The sequence below is a fragment of the Heterocephalus glaber genome, unplaced genomic scaffold (assembly GCF_053883595.1).
Source record: "Heterocephalus glaber isolate CG9 unplaced genomic scaffold, H.glaber_assembly_v1.0 deba00001461, whole genome shotgun sequence".
In the NCBI taxonomy this organism is placed as follows: Eukaryota; Metazoa; Chordata; class Mammalia; order Rodentia; family Bathyergidae; genus Heterocephalus; species Heterocephalus glaber.
In genome coordinates, this window is record NW_028258308.1 from 39,695,068 (window position 1) to 39,716,455 (window position 21,388).

Sequence of the window (21,388 nt, forward strand, 5' to 3'; positions counted from 1 at the left end):
GGCTGTGGCCATTGTTCACTGCTGTCTCTGGTGTCCAGTCTGCACCCAGCACGTGACAGGTCTTCGATAGGCAGTTCCTGAATACGGTGCTCAAGTGAATAAGGCTGCAGAGAGGCACCGAGGGTGGGCCCCCTGGGATACCAGTTCTTCCTTCCACTTCTGCAAAGGGCCCAGCAGAGCTGCTGGCATTCAGCCCTGAGCTCCTGGACCCATACCTGGAAAGAGTTGAGTCCTCTTCTCACAGCCACAAGTCCACACCTGAGCAGACTGTGAGGGCCAAACATTACAAATGTGCCCCAGTGGCATTTGGAGGAGAACGGAGCTCCTTCTGGTCTTTCAGGGTTTCTTCAGGGAGAAATGAATTTTCCTGACCTTCGGGCCAGAATATAAAAACAAGGCTACATAAAACAGGCCTAGGAGGGGAAAAGTAGGCCAAAAGCAACATGCTCCTCTCTCCTGTGTTTTTTTTAGGACCTCAGCTTCTTTTCCCAGTGAGGGGAGGAGGAGAGGGGAGCAGAGCCTAATGAACCTCTGCCCCGGTGCTAGGACACAGGCCCCTGCAGGGCACAGTCAAAGAAAACTTTTCTGAGACTGATTACCCAGAGGGTAACTAGGTGCACAGAGCACATGTGAACAGGCTCCTCGTTTCCAATTCAGGACTGTCAGATGGTGATTAATGACTAACAGCCAGGGAGCAGCCTTGATTGCCAAGTGCCGTATTGTTAATCCTGACATTTAATGAGGCCGGACACAACTCCACACCGTCATCTGCAAATAGCGCTTGAGGGACTTAATTGGTTAAGTATTAGAGAGAGAGAGAGAGAGAGAGAGAGAGAGAGAGAGAGAGAGAGAGAGAGAGAGAGAGAGAGAAATAGAGGTTTAGGGTGGAAGACAGGGGCGAGAAGTCCAAGTGTGAGTCTGCCCTGTGCCGCCCTCTGTTGCAGCATGGATGGCCTGGTCCTCACCTGTGTGGGTCAGCACTAGGGTCTGCAGGACCCAATCTGTCCACCTGTGCTAACAGCTCAGGCCCCGCAGAGAAGTCTCCCATAGGATGAAACCTCCCACCTCGGCCTGCCCACCCCACCTCTTGGGACCCCAGTGTGGGCCACTCCCCACACCCTCACACCGCCCCCTCTGAGGACAGCCAGGAGCTGGCACATTTGAGAAGTTAAAACACATGAAAGGAAGTTGAAAGAAGAAGTTGTCTTGAGGTGGCCAGGATCCAGATCTCCTGAGAAGCCACTTTTTCACTGGACTCAGATCAATGGTGCCTTGGCTGGCCTCACCAGGCAGTTCCTCTCTGCCAAGATAGAACTATGTCACCCCCATTCCGGAACTCAACACTTTCTTAGGAGGCAGACAGAATCCACCTCATTGTTCTGGAAATAGCCGTCCAGGCAGTGGTGACAGAGGGACTGCTGGGCAAGGGTTCTCCAGGCCAACCAAGCGAGGTGGCAAAGGGCCTGGCAGAGGAGAGGCTGGTTCTAGAAGGCAGAGGGATCCAGGACCCACCCACAGCCTTGCAGCAGGGCCTCACAGGGATGGGGAAGTGAGTGGCATGTGGGTAGCAGGCCATCTAGTGGGGAACCAAGAACAGACACACGAAGGCAGCCTAGACATTGAATGCGAGGGCCACAGTGCAGGCTGAAAACATGCAGAGGGGCAAGGGTCTGTGAAGGAGTCTGAAGACAGAAAGCGTTGGGATGGAAGCCCTGGGAAGGCTGTTATCCAGAAAGGGCCTGGGAGAAGTTAATCCCTACTCCTTACTCCCGTAAAGGCTTGAGCCTCAAAGTATAGGCCTAAAATCAGCCAAATGGACGTCATCTGGGACCCGGTTGACTGCAGACCCCAGATCCCATCCCGGACCTTTGATTCCAAATCTGTACTGTAACAAGAGCCCCTAAGAAATGGCATGCACATAAGGCGAGAGGTGCTGCTTTGCATCAGGGAAGTGCAATCAAAATCACATTGACATTCTATCTCCCCAGTTGGAAAGACTCTCATCAAGGATACAAAAAACAATAGGCCGGGGATTTACCTCAGTGGTTCTGCCACCTGCCTCACAAGTGCAAGGTCCCGAGTTCGATCCCAGTACCCAAAAAAAAAAAAAAAAAAAAACAGAACAATAAATGCTGTCAAGAATTGGACAGGGGCCTCCCCACTGTAGCAAATGTAAATTAGCACAGTCATCATGAAAATTAGGGTGGAGATTCCTCAGCAAACTAAAAATAGAGCCTCTACTTGATCCAACTATGTCATCCCTCATTATAGTCCCAGAAGAATTAAAGTCTGCATACTACAGGTCTACCTGCATACTCGAGTGTCTGGCAGCACAATTCACAATAGCCAAGATGTAGACTCAGCCTAGGTGTCCATCAACTGATGAATGAAGAAAGAAAAAGTGGTGTAGACATACAATAGAATATTACTCAGTCATCAAAAATGAATTCCCAGGCTGGGGATATAGCTCAGTGGCACTGAGCCTGCCTGGCAGGTGCAAGGTCCTGAGTTTGATCCTGGTTAAAAAAAAAAAAAAAAAAGGATGAAATGCCATTTACAGGTAAATGAATAGAACTGGAGATCATCATGTTATGTGAAAGAAGCCAGACTCAAAAAGTCAAATACTATGTTTTCTCTCATACAATGAATCTAGGGAAAACTTTGAAATAAAAAATAGAAAAGAAGCCAGGTGTGGTGTTGCATGTCTGTAATACCAGCACTCAAGAGGCTGAGGCAGGAGGATCACTGTGAGTTTGAGAGTACCCTGAGCTATATACAGAGTGAGTTCCAGGCCTGCCTGAAGTACAGAGCAAGAACCTATCTCAAAAGGACCTAAATAAATAAATTTTTAAAAGAGATGACATGAAAGTAGAAGGGAGACTATTAGAGAAAAAGAAAGGGATACAGGAGGGGAAAAAGGGAAAGAGGATAATGAGGAAGGAAAGTGATTGCAGCATATTCCATGTATGTACAGATATGCTAAATGACATCCATTCTTCTGCATAATTAACTAATACGCACTAATTACAGAATAGAAGAGGTGCTACCCTAAATCCCCTAACCAGGAGGCTACACAGAAAAGCCAGTCTGGTCCAGGGACCTGAGGTTTGGCAGTTGCCTGGCAGGTGCCCACTGTATCACCACCACATCAAGAAACGCCCCTGGGCATGCTGGCACACACCTGTAGGCTCAGCTATTTGAGAGGCTGAGGCAGGAGGATCACTTGAGCCTAGGAATTTAAGGGCAGCTTGGGTAACATTGCAAGACTGCGTCTCCAAAAAGGAAAAAGGAAAAGTCTGGCCCACAATGCTGGGCTTCGTGTGTTTTGGGCTTGTTTTGTGTTTTTTTGGATTGTAGCTCACAGGTATAGCACTTGCCTAGGATGTATGAGGTTCTGTATTCTGTCCCCAGTACCACAAAGAGAAAAGAAAAAGCAAGGCCCACTGGAGGGCCTCGGTCCCTGGCAAAGGGTCTAAGTCACAGGCAGGGCCAGACACCAGGGGTCTCCAGCTCAGATCTTTGCTTCAGTCCAGGGCTGAAACCCCATGCCGAGGAACTCAGTTATTACTGAGGCCTGGTGTACTAATGCCTGGGCTACCTATGCTCAGCCAGGTCCTCCCAGCTTCCCTGACTGCTCTGCTTTGGTGCCTATATCCCATATCTGTGCCTCAGAAAGTTGATGACTAGCCAGTGCTTATCCTTGTGACTCTGGGCATAGGGCTGTCCCTGCTGTGACCCCACCCACCAGGCCCTCTCCATGAACTGGCCCATCTTCCCTTCTCTGCCTACCCTCAGCCCTTGGGGACCACGTCCCATTAGGAGCTCTCCCCCTCACACCTGTTCTTTCTCCCCCTAGTGCATCCTATATCTACCTCTACTAAATCCCACTTGCCCCAGTCTCACCTAAGGCTCCTGTGACTCCCATCCTGTAACCCCACCCCCCTCTGAGAGTGTAGGAAAGAGAGTGGTCCGGAAGCAAGAGCTCCGAGTTCCGGTTCTAGCTGCTCTGCCTAGTGTTCTAGTGCTCTTCCTTGTAGAATGAAGAGATCATATAAAATAGCTGATCACTATGGTCCTCTCCAGCTGTGACACTTCACAATTTTATTGCAGAGTGACTGCAATGATTAAGTGAAATTAGATAAGGGATGTTATGGTAGATATTTTTAAAGAAACTCAAACATCTAGAAGTAAGGAGACTCCTTTCCTTGGATCACCCAGAAGTGTGTGTCTAGAAGCATCCTGCTGTTGTGGTGGTTCTATTTTCCTGGCCAGATTGAGAGCAGCATGTGGGCAAAGCTGAAGCTGTCTGCTTCTTTTGACTCCTCTCCCAGTGACTGGCACCCACAGAAGCCACCCAGGAATGTACTTACCCCATGACAGGCTGATTTCCCTCCTGGCTGCTCATTCAGTTAAATCCCCCAAAGAAGCTTACAGAAGAGTGGTCACCTTTGCTCTATAGGAAAGAAAGGTTAAAAAAAAAAACTTCTTTTAAATATTCAGGTATCACTTCTCACGAGGAAATAAGAATAATTTCCCCCTCAGAATTAGCTGGATTTGGAAATTCAAATGGAATTTTTAATACTGTCTTGCAAATGCGCCTGCCTTGCAAGCGCAAGGTCCTGAGTTCGATCCCCAGTACCCATAAAAAATAAATAAATAAATAAATATTGTCTCATTTAAAATGGTCATTTTGGAAGGGCATACAGTGGATGCTGAACTTTTTAAAAATTTATTACAGTAAAAGGCACATTGCCATTAATCCCCCTCAAAATACTTCTCACTTTGAGCACACTTAACCCGTCTTTCTTGCCACTTTCTAAAACAAACAGATCTGGACTTCCTCTTTCAAACATGTCTTTTTTTAAGAAACGAGAGATTCTGTAAAGGTGCAAATTTCCAATGATGAATATCATTATACTGTATACCTAAAATGTACTAATAAAATAAAATTTTTTTAAATGTCTTTTTTACAAGATGTGGTCAAAATATGATGAATGCTGCTGCTAAACACCATCCAAAGAATGGCTGCCCTATTTTTTTTTTTTTTTTTTTTTGGTACCAGGGATCGAACTTGGGACCTTGCGCTTTCGAGGCAGGCGGCAGAACTATTGAGCTAAATCCCCAGCCTATCCAAAGAAAAGGCAAGCTCATAAAAACATTACATTGTGTCCTCATCCACCTTATTCACCGGATCTGGCACCATGTGACTTCTGCTCTTCTGCAAAGTCAAAATGACCATAAAAGATAAATGTCTTAAATCAATTCAAGACATCAAAGCAGCCAAGACAGGACAACTAAAGACAGTCATGAAAGGAAACTTCCAAAAGTGCTTCAGAAAATGGCAAGAACAATGGGATAAGTTATTCCAAGTGAGAGAGAATATTTTGAGGGAGATTAATGGCAACATGCCTTTGACTGCAATAATTTTTTAAAAATTTAAACATTCATCATATTTGTCAGTCACATCCTCTATGCTTATTCTACCATGATGCCTTGCTCAAAACCCTTTGGAAATTTTTGAAAACCATCTTTAAAAGCCAATCACATGCTCTATTGACAATGACAAACTTTTTTTTCCAGTCCTGGGTATGGAACCCAAAGCAGCACACATGCTAGGCAAGTGCTCTGCCACTGTGCTGCACCCCCATGCCAAGATGTCAAATCTGTGTGTGTCTGTTGATGGGAACAGGGGGATATTTTGAAACTCACCCTGGGGGATAAGCTGAATTATCACTCTTATCCAATTAGTTTAAAAATGGGCCAGGGATTTAGCTCAGTGGTACCATGCCTGCCTGGTAAGTGCAAGGTCCTAAATTTGATTCCTGGTACCAAAAAAAAAAAAATCAATTAGTTCAAAAATCTAAATAATGTCTGTTATGGCTTGTGTCTAGATGTCCCCCCAAAGCCTCATGCAGTCACAGATGGGGCTTTTTCAGGTTGAATCTAGAGTGTGTGATTGATTCGTGGTGCAAAGCTAGGATTAAGGGTGGGTGATTACTAAATTAGTCCACTGATTAGTTTGGCACTTCCCTAATCCGAGTAGCCTGGATACAATATAAAAGGGGCAGAGAGAAGGTGCTAAGGTCCTTTGCTTGCTCTGTTACCTTCTGTCCATCATGAACTGTTTCTTTTCTGTGATGCTACCCTGCCTTGGAGCCAGCCAACTATGGACTGAAACCTCTACAAACTGTGAGCCAAATAAACCTTTCTCCCCTTAATGCTGGGCATTGGGCATTTTGTCTCTGCAATGAGAAAAGTAACTAAGACAGAGTGTACCTTCTAATTAATCTTTTAATGAGCATGTAGCTGGGCACAGTGGCACATGCCTGTAATCCCAGCACTCAGGAGGCTGAGGCAGGAAGATTGACACAAGTTTGTGGCCAGCCTGAGCTACATAATGAGTTCACAAACAGCCTGAACTACATGGCCAGACTCTGTCTCAAAAAAAAAAAAAGAAAGAAGAAAAAGAATGAGCAGTCTTTAAATCTGAGCACTCTGAAGCTTTTTCATGTAGTTGCCTAAGTTGGGTTGTGTCTATAAAAATCAGTCTCCTGAGAGAGCTCCTTGCTTTAACTTTGCTCTTACTCTGCCTCTCAACCCCAATAACCTCAACACAACAACCTGAGAGATCATTTAGCATCCTATGGCACGGCATGGCAGGCAGGAAATATCGAGGAATCAAGGGAGGAGGAGGGATATATATAATACACCTTTCCATGCCGCTGTGACCACCTCTTCCCACCAGGCTTCACTTCCCAACATCACACCCAGCCATAAACCCATCAATGGACTAATCCAGTATCACAGCCCCATGATCCAGTTACCTCCCAAAAGCCCCACATATGAGCGCATGAGGCATTGGGGAACATCTAGATAGAAGCTACAATGCTTGGTTCCAGCCACATGGCAGCCCCACTGTTCCTCACACACACCCTGTGTGCTCAGGTTTAAGGGCTTTGCTAGTGGCCCCCTGTCTGCAAACCTCTCTTCCAGATTATCCACCTGTCCAGTTCCTTCAAGTCTTTAGTCCTCACCTTGTCAATGAGACCTAGTCTAACCTTCCACTTAATACCTCTGTTAATAACCCTTTCTACTTAATGTATTCCAGTTATTAACTCTGTGCACACACAGACACACACGCACACCCTAACTTATACACACAATCCTTATCCCCACTACCTTGCTTATCTTTTTCTTTTCTCCATGGCACTTATCACCTTCCACCATACTATATAACTTATCTATATATTATTCATTGCATTTACTGTTATCTGTATTTACCTATGAGAATCTAAGTTCCAAAAGGCCAGTATCTTTGTCTACTTAGTTGAATCCCAAAAGCCTAGAAGTGGCACATAGCTGGCACTCACTACATATATGCTAGCTTAAATTGGATTGGACTGAATTAATTAATTTGCATTGCCCTGCACTAAGTGACAGGTCCCAATTTGCACCATATATTCCCCATCTTCTAGTTGTTTACAATGCGGATGGAAAGACCTAGAAACAAACCTGTAAGTATCTGAATGGGACACAACACTTGACTCCATGGAACTCACAATAATGCTGTAGGACCCTGGGAGGGATTTGTGCAAGATGAAGGAGGAGAAAGGACTAGGGCTGAGACTTCTTTTTTGTTGTTGTTGTTCTTGTTGTTTTTGTTGTTGTTGTTGTTGTTGGACTGGAGATTGAACCCAGGGCCTTCACACTGGGCTACAACCCCAGCACCCCTACCCCTTTTTGAAAGATCTCCTTAATTTGCTGAGTTGTCCAGACTGGGCTCAAACTTGTAATCTTCCTGCCTCAGTCTCCCAGGGAGCTGGGATTATGGGTGTGCACCTCCATGCCTGGCTTTGAGCCTTCTATCTAATCCATCATGTCTTCTCCTTGTCCCAGCACCACCTCTGCCATTCCATTCTCTACTCACTTGCTCATGCTGCTCGTCTGCCTGTAATCCTCTACCCTACCCCCTCTACCCTATCCACCCATCGATGCTCAGCCCAATCCCATTCTTCCACACAACTTTCCTGGATTTCTCACTGATTTCTCTCCCCTCTTAGCTCCTGTATTTTGTATCAGATGATGTAGTCTTTAGATAAAAAACACTATGCAAGTCATATCCCCAGCTAAAAATCACATCTTTTTCTTCTCACATTTTAATGGAGCCAAGCACTTTGCACATAATGGCACTTGATACAGGTGGCACCAACTGTTTGGTTACTAGGCAGAGAGCAAAGAGAGGGCATTCCAGGTAAGGTAGGACACCAGAGTGTGACTTGACATAAGATGTTTAAAAATATGACACATGGGCTGGGGGTGCAGCTCAGTGACAAAGCACTTGCCTACCATGCACTGGGTTCAGCACAATAAGTTAAAAATATGTCCACGTGGTGGCCCCATCCCAGGCCAACTTTATCAGAATATTAAGAAATGTGTCCCAAGCATCACTGTATCTTAAAAGTTCTCCAAGTGATTATAATTTGTAGCTAGAGTCAAGAGGCTAGAGAGAAGGGGTGTACACAAAATTTTGTGTATGAAAATAGACCTAAATAACATAGGTGAGCCTATCCTTCTTTTCTATTTTTCCCCTATTAGTTTGTCATGGGAATTTGTCTTTGTCACAGTAGTCTGGCAGAATTGAGTTTGGACAGATGCTTCTGTCCTCTGCCTAATGCTATAATGAGTAGCAAGAGGTCAGAGAAGCCATGGAGAGAGCAGACAGTTCCAACCGAGGTGGCCAAGGTCAGGGTTAATCAGAACCGCAGGATCCAAAAAAGTCTGGGGAAAGTAGAGGACTCTTTGAGACCACTTGGATACTTGTTTTGCAATTTCTTCCCTCCGCTGGCTGTTAGTATTCCATATACTCGTAGTCTGCCTATTAGTAGAGCCAAAAGTTGTGTTAATTGTATCCAGGCTACTGTTTCAGAAATTCCTGGCTAATTCCTCACACCCTCTCCTCCCTTCACATCCTATGAAACTGAGAGGAACTTGCATCTCCAATCTCTAAACAGTTACCTGGCACAAGGGCCTTGAGGAGCCTGCAAGGACCTTGAAGAACTATGTGTCCTCCTAGGATGGTCCTGTGTGTCCTCCCCTAGGACTGTCTTGTGTGTCCTCCCCCAGGACGGTCTGCAGATGCCCTTTAGCCCACCCCCTCTCCCAGAGAAACAGCCTAAGTGGCCACACTGTGCTTCCTGTGAGTTGATTTCAGGGGCACCTGTGCAGACCTGGCCACCCTGCCGTCCACCCTACTACTCACCACACCTGGCACACATCATATATGGCCACAGTAGGCATGAGGCTGAGTACAAGCCCTTCTGGGGAAAGAAACAGGACCTTTGTTCAGGGTGAAAGATGGAGATGGAAACATTTCCCAGAGCAAGGTCTGCTTATTTGGGAGTGGGCGTGGGGGATGGAGGGGAAGGAATATAAAGGGAAACATGTTGGCACCTATTGAGTGGCTGCAGGAAGGAGAAAAGGGCGTGCCAGGGAACCAGGGGGAAGGTGTGGAAAGGTGAGCTGGAGCACTGACAAAAAACTTCCCCAATCCCACAGGCTCGCCAAGGCCAAGGCCTGGCCCTGGGGCCTAGAGGGTCACCAAGGCCCCTTCTGGAGGTTACCTCCTTCCAAGCTGTGCATGGAATCCTTCCCTGCCTGCCAGGCTCTGGCCATCCCGAGGCCTCACCACACTGAAAGCGGCCCCTGAAAAGCCCAGGGAGAAGGAACCAGCAGCGGACCACATCTGTACCAAGAGGTTAGTCTAAACTCCAATGGTCTGGCTGGCCGGGGAGGAGGGGAAGGGGAGATGGGGGTGAGGTTTTTCCACTTCCATTCGAAACTGTCAGGCGGGTGATTAATGACCAACAGGTTTGGAATCGCCTTTATTGCCAGATCAGTATTGTTGCCCGTGACAACTAATGAGGTTGGACAGGCTTCTCCACACTGAGCTTTATGGGGCCCACTCCCTCCCCGGCGGAGCTCATGAGCCTGCCAGCTTTTGTGCGAAGGAATGTTCAAGCCCCCCCCCATTCCTCCTGCACCACCTCCCCCAGCCCCCTGAAGCACCATCTCCCTCAGAACCTTGCCATCCCCCAAGTAGCCCCAGCCTGCTCAGAGATACCCGTCTGTGACACCCTGAAAGGCTCCCTTCCCACCCCACCCCTCTGGAGTAAAAGCAAAAGCTGTAGGACTGGAAGGAAGGGGTAGGATTGGAAGCAAACATCACAACCCTTGGATTTAAGACCATGGAGGAAGCTCCTGAATGCTTGCTCTGAACAGTCCAGCCAGCAGCCCTAGCGAGCCTTTCCATGGGCAGCTGTTGCATTCACATATTCTCCAGGATCACCCTCTCAGTGTGCAAATGTAGGAAGAGGAGAGGACGGCAGACTGAGGGATTCAGGAAGGGAGATTTAGTACCAGTCCCAGATTTAGTACAGTCCCAGGTTGTTGAGCCTGGATGTCGGCTCAGTGGTAGAGCACCTGCCTAGCATGCATGAGGCCCTGGGTTCCATGACCAGCACTACTTAAAAAGAAGAGGAAAAGGAAAAAGAAGAAGAGGAAGAGCAGAAGGAGAAAGAGAAAGAAGAAAAAGAAATACAACAAAGAGGAAGAGGAGGAGGATAATGATTTCTAACCAACCACCTTAAACATAGATACACAAAGCCAGATTTCAGCGCAGAAGTCAACCTGGTCCTAGGTCTAAGGGTAAGGAAACACTGGCTTTGTTTTCCACTCTTTTGTGAATAATATTTACTTTTGTGCTAGTTCACATCTTGATATGGTTAAGCACGTGTTTGCCTGTGGTTTAATATTTGAAAGAGTTGCAGCAATGTAATAAGCAAACAGCTTAAAAGGCCCAGAAAGACCCCCTCAGCTTAAAAAAATCTATTACTTTTCAATGTGATATAAATATATTTTGCTTCTGCTCAGAGCAATTTCCTAGTTTACTCTTATTAAGCCAGGAGATGGCCTAGCAGAGTTCTTGATTTATGAAACACATACTAGATTCATTAAAACCTTAAAAGATTTAATACATTTTATCAGGACATTAAATCTGTGCAGGCTTTTTAAATCAAATACCTGCCATATTTCATCTCCCACACCCTGCATACTTACTTAAGAACACTAAAATGTGGACTGACAAACATTATGGGTGTTTCAGGCCTGATTTCTAAGAGCATTAAAGTCCTCCCCTCTAGGATTTACAGCCCAGCCTCTCCCTAGGTTTGATCTTCCAAGGAATAAGTGATTCTTCTCCTCAGAATTCAGTTCAATAGAATGAATAGCTATTTATGCATGAACCAAACACGCAAAGGTCCCATCTCTCCCATCCCACAGCCAGTGCTTTCTACTCTCATGGGTTCTGTAGGACACCACTCCCTCCCCACCTTCCATCTTTCTCCAGAATTCTTCCTGGGCTCTCTACTAGAGTTTGAATCTGGGAGTACCTTCCAAAGGCTGATGTGTCAAAGTCTTGTTGGCAATGTGGGACTATCGGGAGGCGGTGGGACTTTAAGGGGTGGGGCCTGGTGGGAGGACATTAGGTCATTGGGGCCATGGCCTTGAAAGGGATACTGCGACCCTGGCCCCTTTCTCTTCTCTTTCTCTGCCCACCACTTCCTGGCCACCATGAGGTGAACAGCTTCCTACACTACACATGCCCTCAATAATGCACTGTGCTGTCATAGGCCCAAAACAATGTGATAACTGCCCATGGACTGAACCTCTGAAAACCATGAGCCAAAATGAACCTGTCCTCCTTTAAGCTGTCACAGCAAGGGAAAGCTAACACACTCTGCTTCCGTGCACATGCGCACGCATGTGCACGCACGTGCACACACACACACACACACACACACACACACATACATCTCTCTCATTTTTACCTCCCCTACACTCTTAGCCCATGCAGAGCCACATGGGCACATCTGTCATGTACCTGGGCACGTTTGTCTTTCTGTTCTTAATTGCCCCTTTTTAAATCTATACAATAGTAGTTCTCAGCTGGGGACACTTTTATCACAACACACACACACAGGGAACATTTGGCAATCTGGAGACATTTATTTGTCACAACTGGGTAAAGAGGGTTGCTATTGGCATCTAAGGACAGAAGCAGAGATGTTGCTAAGTGTCCTACAAAGACATAGGACAGCTCTCCTATCCTCAAACTGTGGCAGGGAAGGAGGCCTAAAGGGGAGGAAGGAAAGAATGAAGAAAACAGGAGGAGAGAGGGGAGGGGAGAGGAGAGAAAGGGATTTACCAACCATAAAACACCAGTAGTGTGGAGTATGAGAAAGCCTGCCACAAAACCTTAACTGGTATCTGAGGACTCTTGCTCTTTTTAATATGCTTTTATCACATGTAACTCAATCTGCAGGTTCTTTTCCTACTTAGTATCATTTGCTCTCTGAGAATCCAGGAAATTTGATTCGGTGACCAGTGACTGGAGAAGGGGAGCTGATGTTGTAGAGCAGTGGTGGTGAACCTATGGCGGGCGTTGAAAGCTCTAAAGGTTTGCCGTCACTGTTCCTGAGGCAACTTCTCCCTGCACAGGATTATGAGGGAGTGTGGCCTGCAAGCTGGCATCAGAGCTTTTCACCGAGGAGGAGGAGATTTCCTGTGACCAAGGTGCCACTTCTTTTCTTCTCTAACTTGAGCAGAGTCAGGCCTATCATAGTGCCATGGATATGTTTTTGTTGTTTTGTTCTGTCTTATTCTGTTCTGTCTGTGGCACTGGGGACTGAACCCAGGACCTTCTTTTGGTTTTGTTTGTTTTGGTACCAGCGATCAAACTTGGGTCCTTGCGCTTGTGCAGCAGGTGGCAAAACCACTGAGCTAAATCCCCAGCCGGACCCGGGACCTTCTCACGGAGCTACAACCCCAGCACACCACCACCACCCCATCATTTTTTTGAGTCAGGGTTTCCCTAAGTCACTAAGTTGCCCGGTCTGAGCTCGAACTTAGGATCCCCCTGCCTCAGCCTCCCAGACTGATGGGGTGAGAAGAGGCATGTGCTACCACACCTGACTCATAGGTGTATCCTGATCATTATCATGGTATTATAAGGAGCCCTCGGTTTCCTGGAGTGTTGGCCTGGCCTCTGAGCCCGGTGGGGCCTGACTGAGGGTCCCCTGGCAGCTAGGAGTGTGATGACCCAGTGGCCAGCAGCCTGTGGCTATCAGCATCTAGGCTCTAACTTTTGCAAGCAAACAACACCACAGCACAACAGGTGATCAGTAAGGTCAGGGTTCAGTCTGGTGACACGTATTTGTGACTTATTACTAGTAAGTCTTTCAGTGTTCATTGAATTGAACTAAATTTCTGTCCTGATACGTGGATATTTTCCAAAATTACAAATTCAGGGGGAAAATAATACCGAGTACAATCAGGTGAGTGCCCCTGAGTTGGAGGAAGTGCTGTAACTCCTTAACCTGCAAGTTTTCACCTGTTCAGACTTAAAGTGGTCCTCGCAGATCATTAGAGGGATCAAAAGAGTTCATGAACTGAAGGCACAGTTTACATTTTCAAATGTCATGTGATGTTTGTTATTTTATTCAATCAGCACTTATTGAGTGCCTCACATGCTACCCTAGGGAATGATGTTACCTTCAGGGCTAAAGAGTACAGAAATGAGAAGGACAGAGCCTCTCCCTTCAGTGAGTGCTGTGTGCACAGGACACTGTGGAATCAGACAAGAAACATTTGGAAGGGTCTTGAAAGATGAGTAAGAGTGGGTGCAGCAAAACATACATAAACAGAGTGATATAAAAGCTGGAGGCAGAGGCAGGGGATCATATCATTAAAGATCTTACACCACCAGCTAAAAGAGTTGAGCTTTTCTAAGGGGATCCTATTATTGCATTTTTAATCAGAAGAGGTGTAAGTCAAAGATCCCATGAGGAGGCTGAGGAGGTGCCCACAGCAGAGCACACGCCTGGCCTGTGCATGTGCAGGGCCCTGGGCTCTGTCCCCAGCATGTGGGGTGCAAGGCGTACAGTGCGTGTGATGGCCGGGAGTGAGGGAAGGGACAAGGCACAGGTAAAGAAAGACATCCCTCACCGCTGGACAGTAGACTGGTACAATAATCCAACTGATAAAGCCCTGAGCTGTGTCGAGCAAAAGGGACCGGATCAAGGAATGATTAGAACTTCATGATGGGACTTAATGGGCTGGGGTATACCTCAGTGGCAGAGCATTTGCTGGTTGAATGCATGGTGATGCCTTTAACAGAAGGAGCACATTTGGGGGAACCCTGAGTGCAGTTTGGGCATGACTCACCTGTCCCCACCCAACATACAAATAGATAGTATTCTGGTCTGCAGCTCGTGGGTACCAATACGAATTTGGGAGGGTCACTAGCAACCACATAATTAGAATATCAAGGGCTGGGGTGTACAGGCTTGCCTGGCATGCACAAGGCCTTGGGTTCCATCCCCAGCACCACAAAATACTAACATTAATATTGAGAATACAAAAGACCATCCAGAAAGAAAAGGTAGAAAAAGAAAAGCAGCAGATGAAGGGTGTGGTTCGAGGAGTAGTTAGGGATGAAAATTGAAAAGAGGCATTTGGACAAGGAGAAAATGGGAGGGATGGGGAATTGGGGAGAAAAGAGGGTGGTTTGGCCATTGGGTCACTCAACAGCACCACGCCCTCCAGAGAAAGCCACTGGAAACCAGGGGCTGGGAAGGAGGATGTGAAGACAGCTACTATAGGCTACCTTTCCTCAGGAAATTTTGCTTAAGAGGAAAGAGACAAACCAGGTGAGGACTAGAGCCTTCTAGCCACAGGATGGGGGGGCCCCTAAGGCCCAAGTCCAGGAGAAAGGGGAGCTAAATGAAGGCTCCAGGTCCCTGAAGAGAGAGAAGGGATGGGACTAAGAGTGCAGGTGGAGAAAGACTGGCCTAGGACAACTCGTCCTCTGAGGCTGCCTCTCAAGCTCAAAGCTTAGGTTATTCATGTCAGTTCCCTGACATCCACAGGTCGGGAACTGGAGCCCCAGAATCCTATGGTAATGGTTTCTAGAGGTGGGGCCTCTGGGAAGTAACAAGGAGTAGGTAAGGTCAGGATGATGGGCTCCTACTCTGGCATCTGTGGCTTCGTAAGAGGAACAGGCCCTGAGACAGTACCCTGGCTCTGTCTCACCACGTGATACCCTGCACCATGTCAGCAGGCACAGAGAAGGTCCTCGCCGGGTGCCAGCACCATGCTGCTGGGGCTCCAGCTTCCACAACTGTAAGACACATAAACCTCTATGCTTTATAAATGTCCCAGTTTCTGGTATTCTCTTACATCAATGGAAAACAGCCTGAGATTCTAAGAAGTGTCTAATACATTTCTTTATCTATGGCAAAAAAAGTTCATCAGTGATATAGAAAGATGTATAGAGCAACATATGCAGATATGATTCCATATAGCCTTTCTTCAGAAATACCTAATGTTATGATAGATTCAGAGTTGGAGGATTAGAGATGTCAAACAAAAGGCCACCTCAGTTGGGTGAGCCAGCCCAAAACAACCTGAAAACTGCAGGCCTGTTGGCACAGAATCTCAGGCTACCTGGCTGTTCTTCCTCATACTTCCAAAAGGCACTCTGGACTTTGGCCAAGTCCCTTTGCTAGATACTTCCTCTTTGTGACCTAAGCCTCTCTGTGAATATAAGTGGGTTGGATTACTAACATACACAATAACTGATTCACCCTAAAGGAACAGATAAATTGTACAACTGTGTGGTGGAGTACTACACAGCAATGAAGAAGAATGAGCTACTCTAAGACTGAACAGCATGAATAGATCTTAAAATAATTATTCTAGTCAAGCATGGCAGTGTAGGCCTATAATCCCAGCTACTTGGGAGGCTAAAGCAGGAGCATTACAAGTTCAAGGGCAGCCCAAGCAACTTAGCAAGACCCAGTCACAAAATAGAGAATATTTTTAAAAGGCTGGAGAGGTAACTCAGTGGTGCCACACCCATGGGTTGAATCTCAAGTACTGTAAAAAACATGCTGTTGTTGTTGTTGATAAAAGAAAGCCATAATCCCCACAACATTGATTACATTCATATAAAAGTCTACAAAATGCAAACTAATTTAGAATGACAAGAGCAGACCAGTGGTTTGGGGAGAATCTGGATGTCCCAAAGAAGGGTGGAAGGGAGAGACTACAAAGAAGAATGAGGAACTGGGGCATGATGGGTATGTTCTTATCTTGCTTGTGATGATAATTTCATAGAGGTAACATACCCGAACTTCAACAATATATTTTAGACTGGCTTACTGCATGTCAATTTGCCTCAATGAAACTATAAAAACATATAATCACAAAATGATCTTTTTTATAGGCACAGCTTTAGTATGAACTTGACTTCACACACAAAGTTAGAATGACCATTTCAATTATATTTCATGCATTTAAAATTTTTAAGTATCACATTTAGATGCACACTACCTGAAATCCCAGGTGTGTAAATAGGTAACAGATTGCTGCTCATCTTAGATCACACTGAACAAGAGCATTTTTGAAACAAAGCCACAGACAGTTGTGTACTAATTGGCTCCTGTGTCTTAGGGAGGAGAGGAAGTCGTAATACAGACATTATTGACCCAGTAATTCCCCGTAGTCGGTCCTTGCTGTAACAGACAAAACTGGGCTTACATATGTTACTTGGTTTGGGAGCCCATGGCTGGTGTTCTTCTTTTGTCTTTTGGGAGTTATTATTTGGGACATTGACAATATACCCACTTATTCCAAATGGCACCACAGGCAAGAATGTAAACCTCTTTGCAAAGCAAACCAGCTGGAATGTATGGGCAACACCCAATGGTGGTCTGTAAGTGATCTCAGATAATAGGAAAACATCATTCTTTTGCAACACAATTTATTGACACCATAAGAAGTGACAGGAAGGGCCTTGAATTTAGCTCAGTGGTACCACCACCTGCCTCACAAGCACAAGGTCCTGAGTTTGATCCCCGGTACAAAAAATAAAGAATTGACAGGATAAGGAAACTTGAGTGATAGCACCCTTGTTACGGGACAATTGGCTCCCAAGTGTATACCTCTAATTCTAACTTCTGTGCCATTATCAAAGGGCCATCTTTTCATTCTGGCTAACAACCAATCCTCAGTACACATTGAAGTCACTGCTGGTTCAAGCCCACGAGAATTCCAAAACAACAGAGACAGGAGGGAGGACCCCACCCCCACCCCAAGACACAAGGAGCCACAGGGAACACCCAATGGCACAAAATAAATGATCTTTAGATGACTTCTAACTCATTTTTTTCTTGATGCCTCTTCAATCCCTTTACCCACCTACCTTGAAAAACTGTGATTTCCCCCTCCAAATATCTGTCTGTCCTTGGAAGGCACCAATCATGAGTCTTCCAACTGAAAACAACAACAACAAACAAACAAAAAGTTCCAAAGAAGCTCTAAGCAATTAAGCTCTGTGGCATTGGGGACGGAAGCCAGCCTTGCACAGCCACTGAGCGACAGCATCAGCCCCAAGCACACAGTGCACACTTTCCCCAAGCTCACCCACCCGTAGCTTGATTCTAGAATCAAACATCCTAGAAAATAATATTGGCCCGGGGATGTAGCTCAGTGGCACCGCACCTGCCTGGTAAGCTCAAGGTCCTGAGTTCGATCCCTAGTACTGGGGAAAAAAGAATATCTGATCTCTGTTTTCGAGCCCAAAGTAGAAAAAGAAAAATCTAAATCAAAATAATTTTCAGCAACTTCTACTCTTGTGATGTAAAAGAATCAAAGCCAAAGATTCTAAAAGTTACCTTGTTCCTGATTATTAATTTTTGAAAAGGGCTCTAGTTGTTAAAGAAGCGGTCTCAGAATTCTCTCTTGGGAGTGGAACTCTCACTAGTAATTAGGTTGATAGGATGACAAAACAAACAACAAATCCAGAGCTAGGGGAAGGTCAATTTCTAGTGAGAATATTTTTTATCCCTTGTACTGTGGATCCCAAAGGTCACCCAGAGGCTCAACCATTGATGGTTTGGTCTCTAGCTCATGGTGCTATTGGAAGGTGGTGGTACCTTTAAAGGGTGGGGTCTTGCAGGAAGAAGTTAGGTCATCTGGGGCCATCTTGGCCTGGCCACTATGAAACCAGCAGGTTTCCTGCACTACACTCTCCCTCCATGATGAACTGTGCTGCCACAGGCCCAAAACCACAAGGTCAAGTGGCCATGGACTGAAACTCTGAAACCATGAGGCAAAATAAATGTTTCCTCCTTTAAGTTCATTACCTCGGTTATTTTGTAACAGTGATGCAGAGTGGACTAACTCACCACTCAAACCTACCACTGCTAAGCTTCCAATCTAAAGTTTTACAAATTCTGATCACTGATATATATTCCTGAAAGCCTACAAGGAAATTTGGTGTGTGTGCCTGTATGGGGGGGGGGGGGGGGCATAAACTGAATCATTTTCCTATTCATAGATTGTAAAAAAGAAACAGACTAGGTACAAATTCCCTATGATAAGTGTTATCATATGTGTGTCTAAAATGAACCAATAAATGTTTTGCTATAAAAAAAAGAAATAGACTTGGGATTCTGCTTTTGTGACTCACTACCTTTGTGATCTCAAGCAATCTTGTAACTTCCCTGGGCTTCAACTTTCCCCTCTAAATATGGAGTTGAACTCAAAGTCCTACATGAAGATTATATCAGATGAGAAAGTGCAAGGTATCGGGCCCTAGCATAGAAAGCACTCAATAACACTTTATAAAATCTGTATAGTAAATATCTATTGACCTATAATTTCTGGGTCCCTTATTTCTTCTTCTACTAAGACTTCATTTGATTATTGCTCAATACCACATAACTTTAAGCTTATCCTTCCTCATCCCCTGACATGTTAATACTCTGAACCCACAAATATGCAAGAATACATTAAGGGAATTTGCTATTTGAAACAGCAACATTTGCCAAACACTTAAAATGTGTCAAACATAGCCCATAGCTGGGCATACTAGCTCATGCCAGTAATTCCAGTACTTGGGAGGCTGAGGCAAGAGGATCATGAGTTTGAGTCCAGCCTGGACTACATGGTGAGACCCTGTCTCAAAAAAAAAAGAGTCAAATACTGTGTGTGCTTTTCTCTGTTACTTAACCCCCACAATAGTTCTGTAAGATTCATACTATTATTACCTCCATTTTACAGATAAAGAAACTGAAGCATAGGTAAGGTAAATCATTTTCCTGACATGACACAGCTAATGAAAAGCAGGGGCCATGATTAAAACCCAGGCAATCTGACCAGGGCCTATCTGAGCTTAACCACTAGCCCATACTGAAAGTTTCTGAAACATGAATTCATAAACACTTTTGTTAAAAGGATCATCACAATAGTTTCTCTAGTGTGAGAAACTGATAGTGTAAACAAGGGTTAAAATGATTACAATGAATAATTGATAATTTGAAATAGGAAAAAAGGTCCAAAGACAAAGGGGTGAAGGGAGGAGAATGGGGAAAGGAAAAGAGGGAAAGGAAAAACTATGAGAAAAGAAAAAAAATGGAAATAAAATCTATGTAAATAGGGAAGGGTAGAGGGGGTGAAGGGCACACAGGTAAAGGGAAAAAACAAGAACCAAGATATATCATGAACAGGTACAAACACCCAATGATAATTGTAAATGAATTGTATACCTAAAATCTACCAATAAAAGAATTAAAAAAAAAAAAAAGAACCATCACAGACTTATCTGCTTCACAACTTTGGATATTGAGTCATAAATATCACAGGTCTCTTAAGAAAGGGGTTTTCAAGGGCTAGGGATTCAGCTCAGTGGTTCCGCCTCAAAAGTGCAAGGACCCGAGTTCAATACCCCGTTCCAAAAAAAAAGAACTGTTGGATTATCATCTACTGAATCTACCTCTTGCCCTGAGGCTGTCACGCAACGTTCATGCTATTCATTCCAAAGTTTAATTGCAGATTGAACCCAGGGCCTTCACACTGAGCTACATCCCCAGCCTTTTTCGGGTTTTATTTCATGACAGGGTCTCACCAAATTACTAAACTGCCCAGGCTAAGCTGGAATTTGTGTCTTTATGACTTTTTTTTTTTTTTTGAGACAGGGTCTCACTATGTAGTTCAGGCTGGCCTTGAGCTATGTAGCCCAGGCTGGCCTCAAACTCATGGCAATCCTCCTGCCTCAGGCTTCCAAGTGCTGCGACTACAGGTATGTGCCACCACACCTGGCTAAACTGGAATTTGTGATCCTACTGCCTCAGCCTCCCAGCGTGCTGGGATTACTGGAAGGAAATTCTTCAATCACAGGTAATTTAAATACTTCCTTTTTTTCTCGCTCATTGCTCAACTATTAAATAGTATTTATTAAGCACACGCAGAACCTGAGGTCAGAAGGTTCTCAGGTCCTGATAGAATCCATCAATCAAGTGCCGGCCACTTGGGTCTGTGTATGTTGGGCACAGCGTGGAGAAAGGAGAGGCCTTCAGGTATGGCAGTGGGCACTCACAGCCCACTTACTGGCTTAACCAAACAATGCTGGAACATCAGACATACTCCCACCCACAGCAAAACAGCAAGAGGGAATGGGCCAATCAATTCTAAGAAGCCATGCCCAGAAAACCTAAACTTCCCTTACCCTGAGTCCTAAACTCACCTAACACTGCCGCCTTTTTTTTTTCAACTAAAAGTTTTTCATTTCCCGAAAGCGTATGCAGGTGTTTATTTTTCTTTCGCAGTGCTGGGGATTGGACCCGGAGCCCAGCACATGCTAGGTAAGTGTTGTACCACTGACACCACCCCGAAAGCTCTCACTAATGGGGCCCTCGGTCTCCAAGGCGCACAGCCTGGCTTCTGGTCCTGGCCCACGGTGCCTGCAGCCTGTGTCCTCGAAAACCAGGCAGTGCTGAAGGGCAGACCTGTTCCCCGACAGCTGCAGGGCGCACAGGCCAAGGAAGCACGACAGAATCTTGCCTTGCACCTCAACGCACTTCTAGGATTCCGTTTTTAAACGGGGATCATAATTCCTTCTTAACTGCTTTATGCTGCTGTGGCTACCTCAAGGGCCAACGCTCCCAGAAAAACATAAAGGGCGATTCAAAGTCAGGGCTGTCGGCTAACGGCGTCACATGCTAATCTGCACCGCTCAAATATGGCCAGTTCTGCCGAGGCGCAGGGCCCTGGCACGCGCTCGCACATCCTCTGGGAAAAAGGCCAGGCTTGGCCTGAGGTGGAGGGGAAAGCCAGAGCAATCTCCCAAATCAAAACCTCGGGGAGTGACAACTAGGGCCACGAGTCCTGCCACTGACTGTTCCCCAGCCCGGGTCGGCGTCCCGGCCCAGAAATCCTGACCGGTCACGTGCGCCCTCTCGCGGCCGTCGGTAGACACTGACCACTCGGA

General features: G+C 45.8%; 1 long non-coding RNA gene across 1 annotated transcript; it reads left to right on the forward strand.

Annotated features, from left to right (window-relative positions):
• The first annotated feature begins 9,617 nt into the window (after window positions 1–9,617).
• LOC147826800 (uncharacterized) lies at window positions 9,618–20,802 on the forward strand. Its single transcript, XR_015453483.1, has 4 exons — window positions 9,618–9,754; window positions 12,556–12,630; window positions 20,178–20,298; window positions 20,727–20,802. It is a non-coding gene; the product is annotated as an uncharacterized LOC147826800 (long non-coding RNA).
• The last annotated feature ends 586 nt before the right edge of the window (window positions 20,803–21,388 follow it).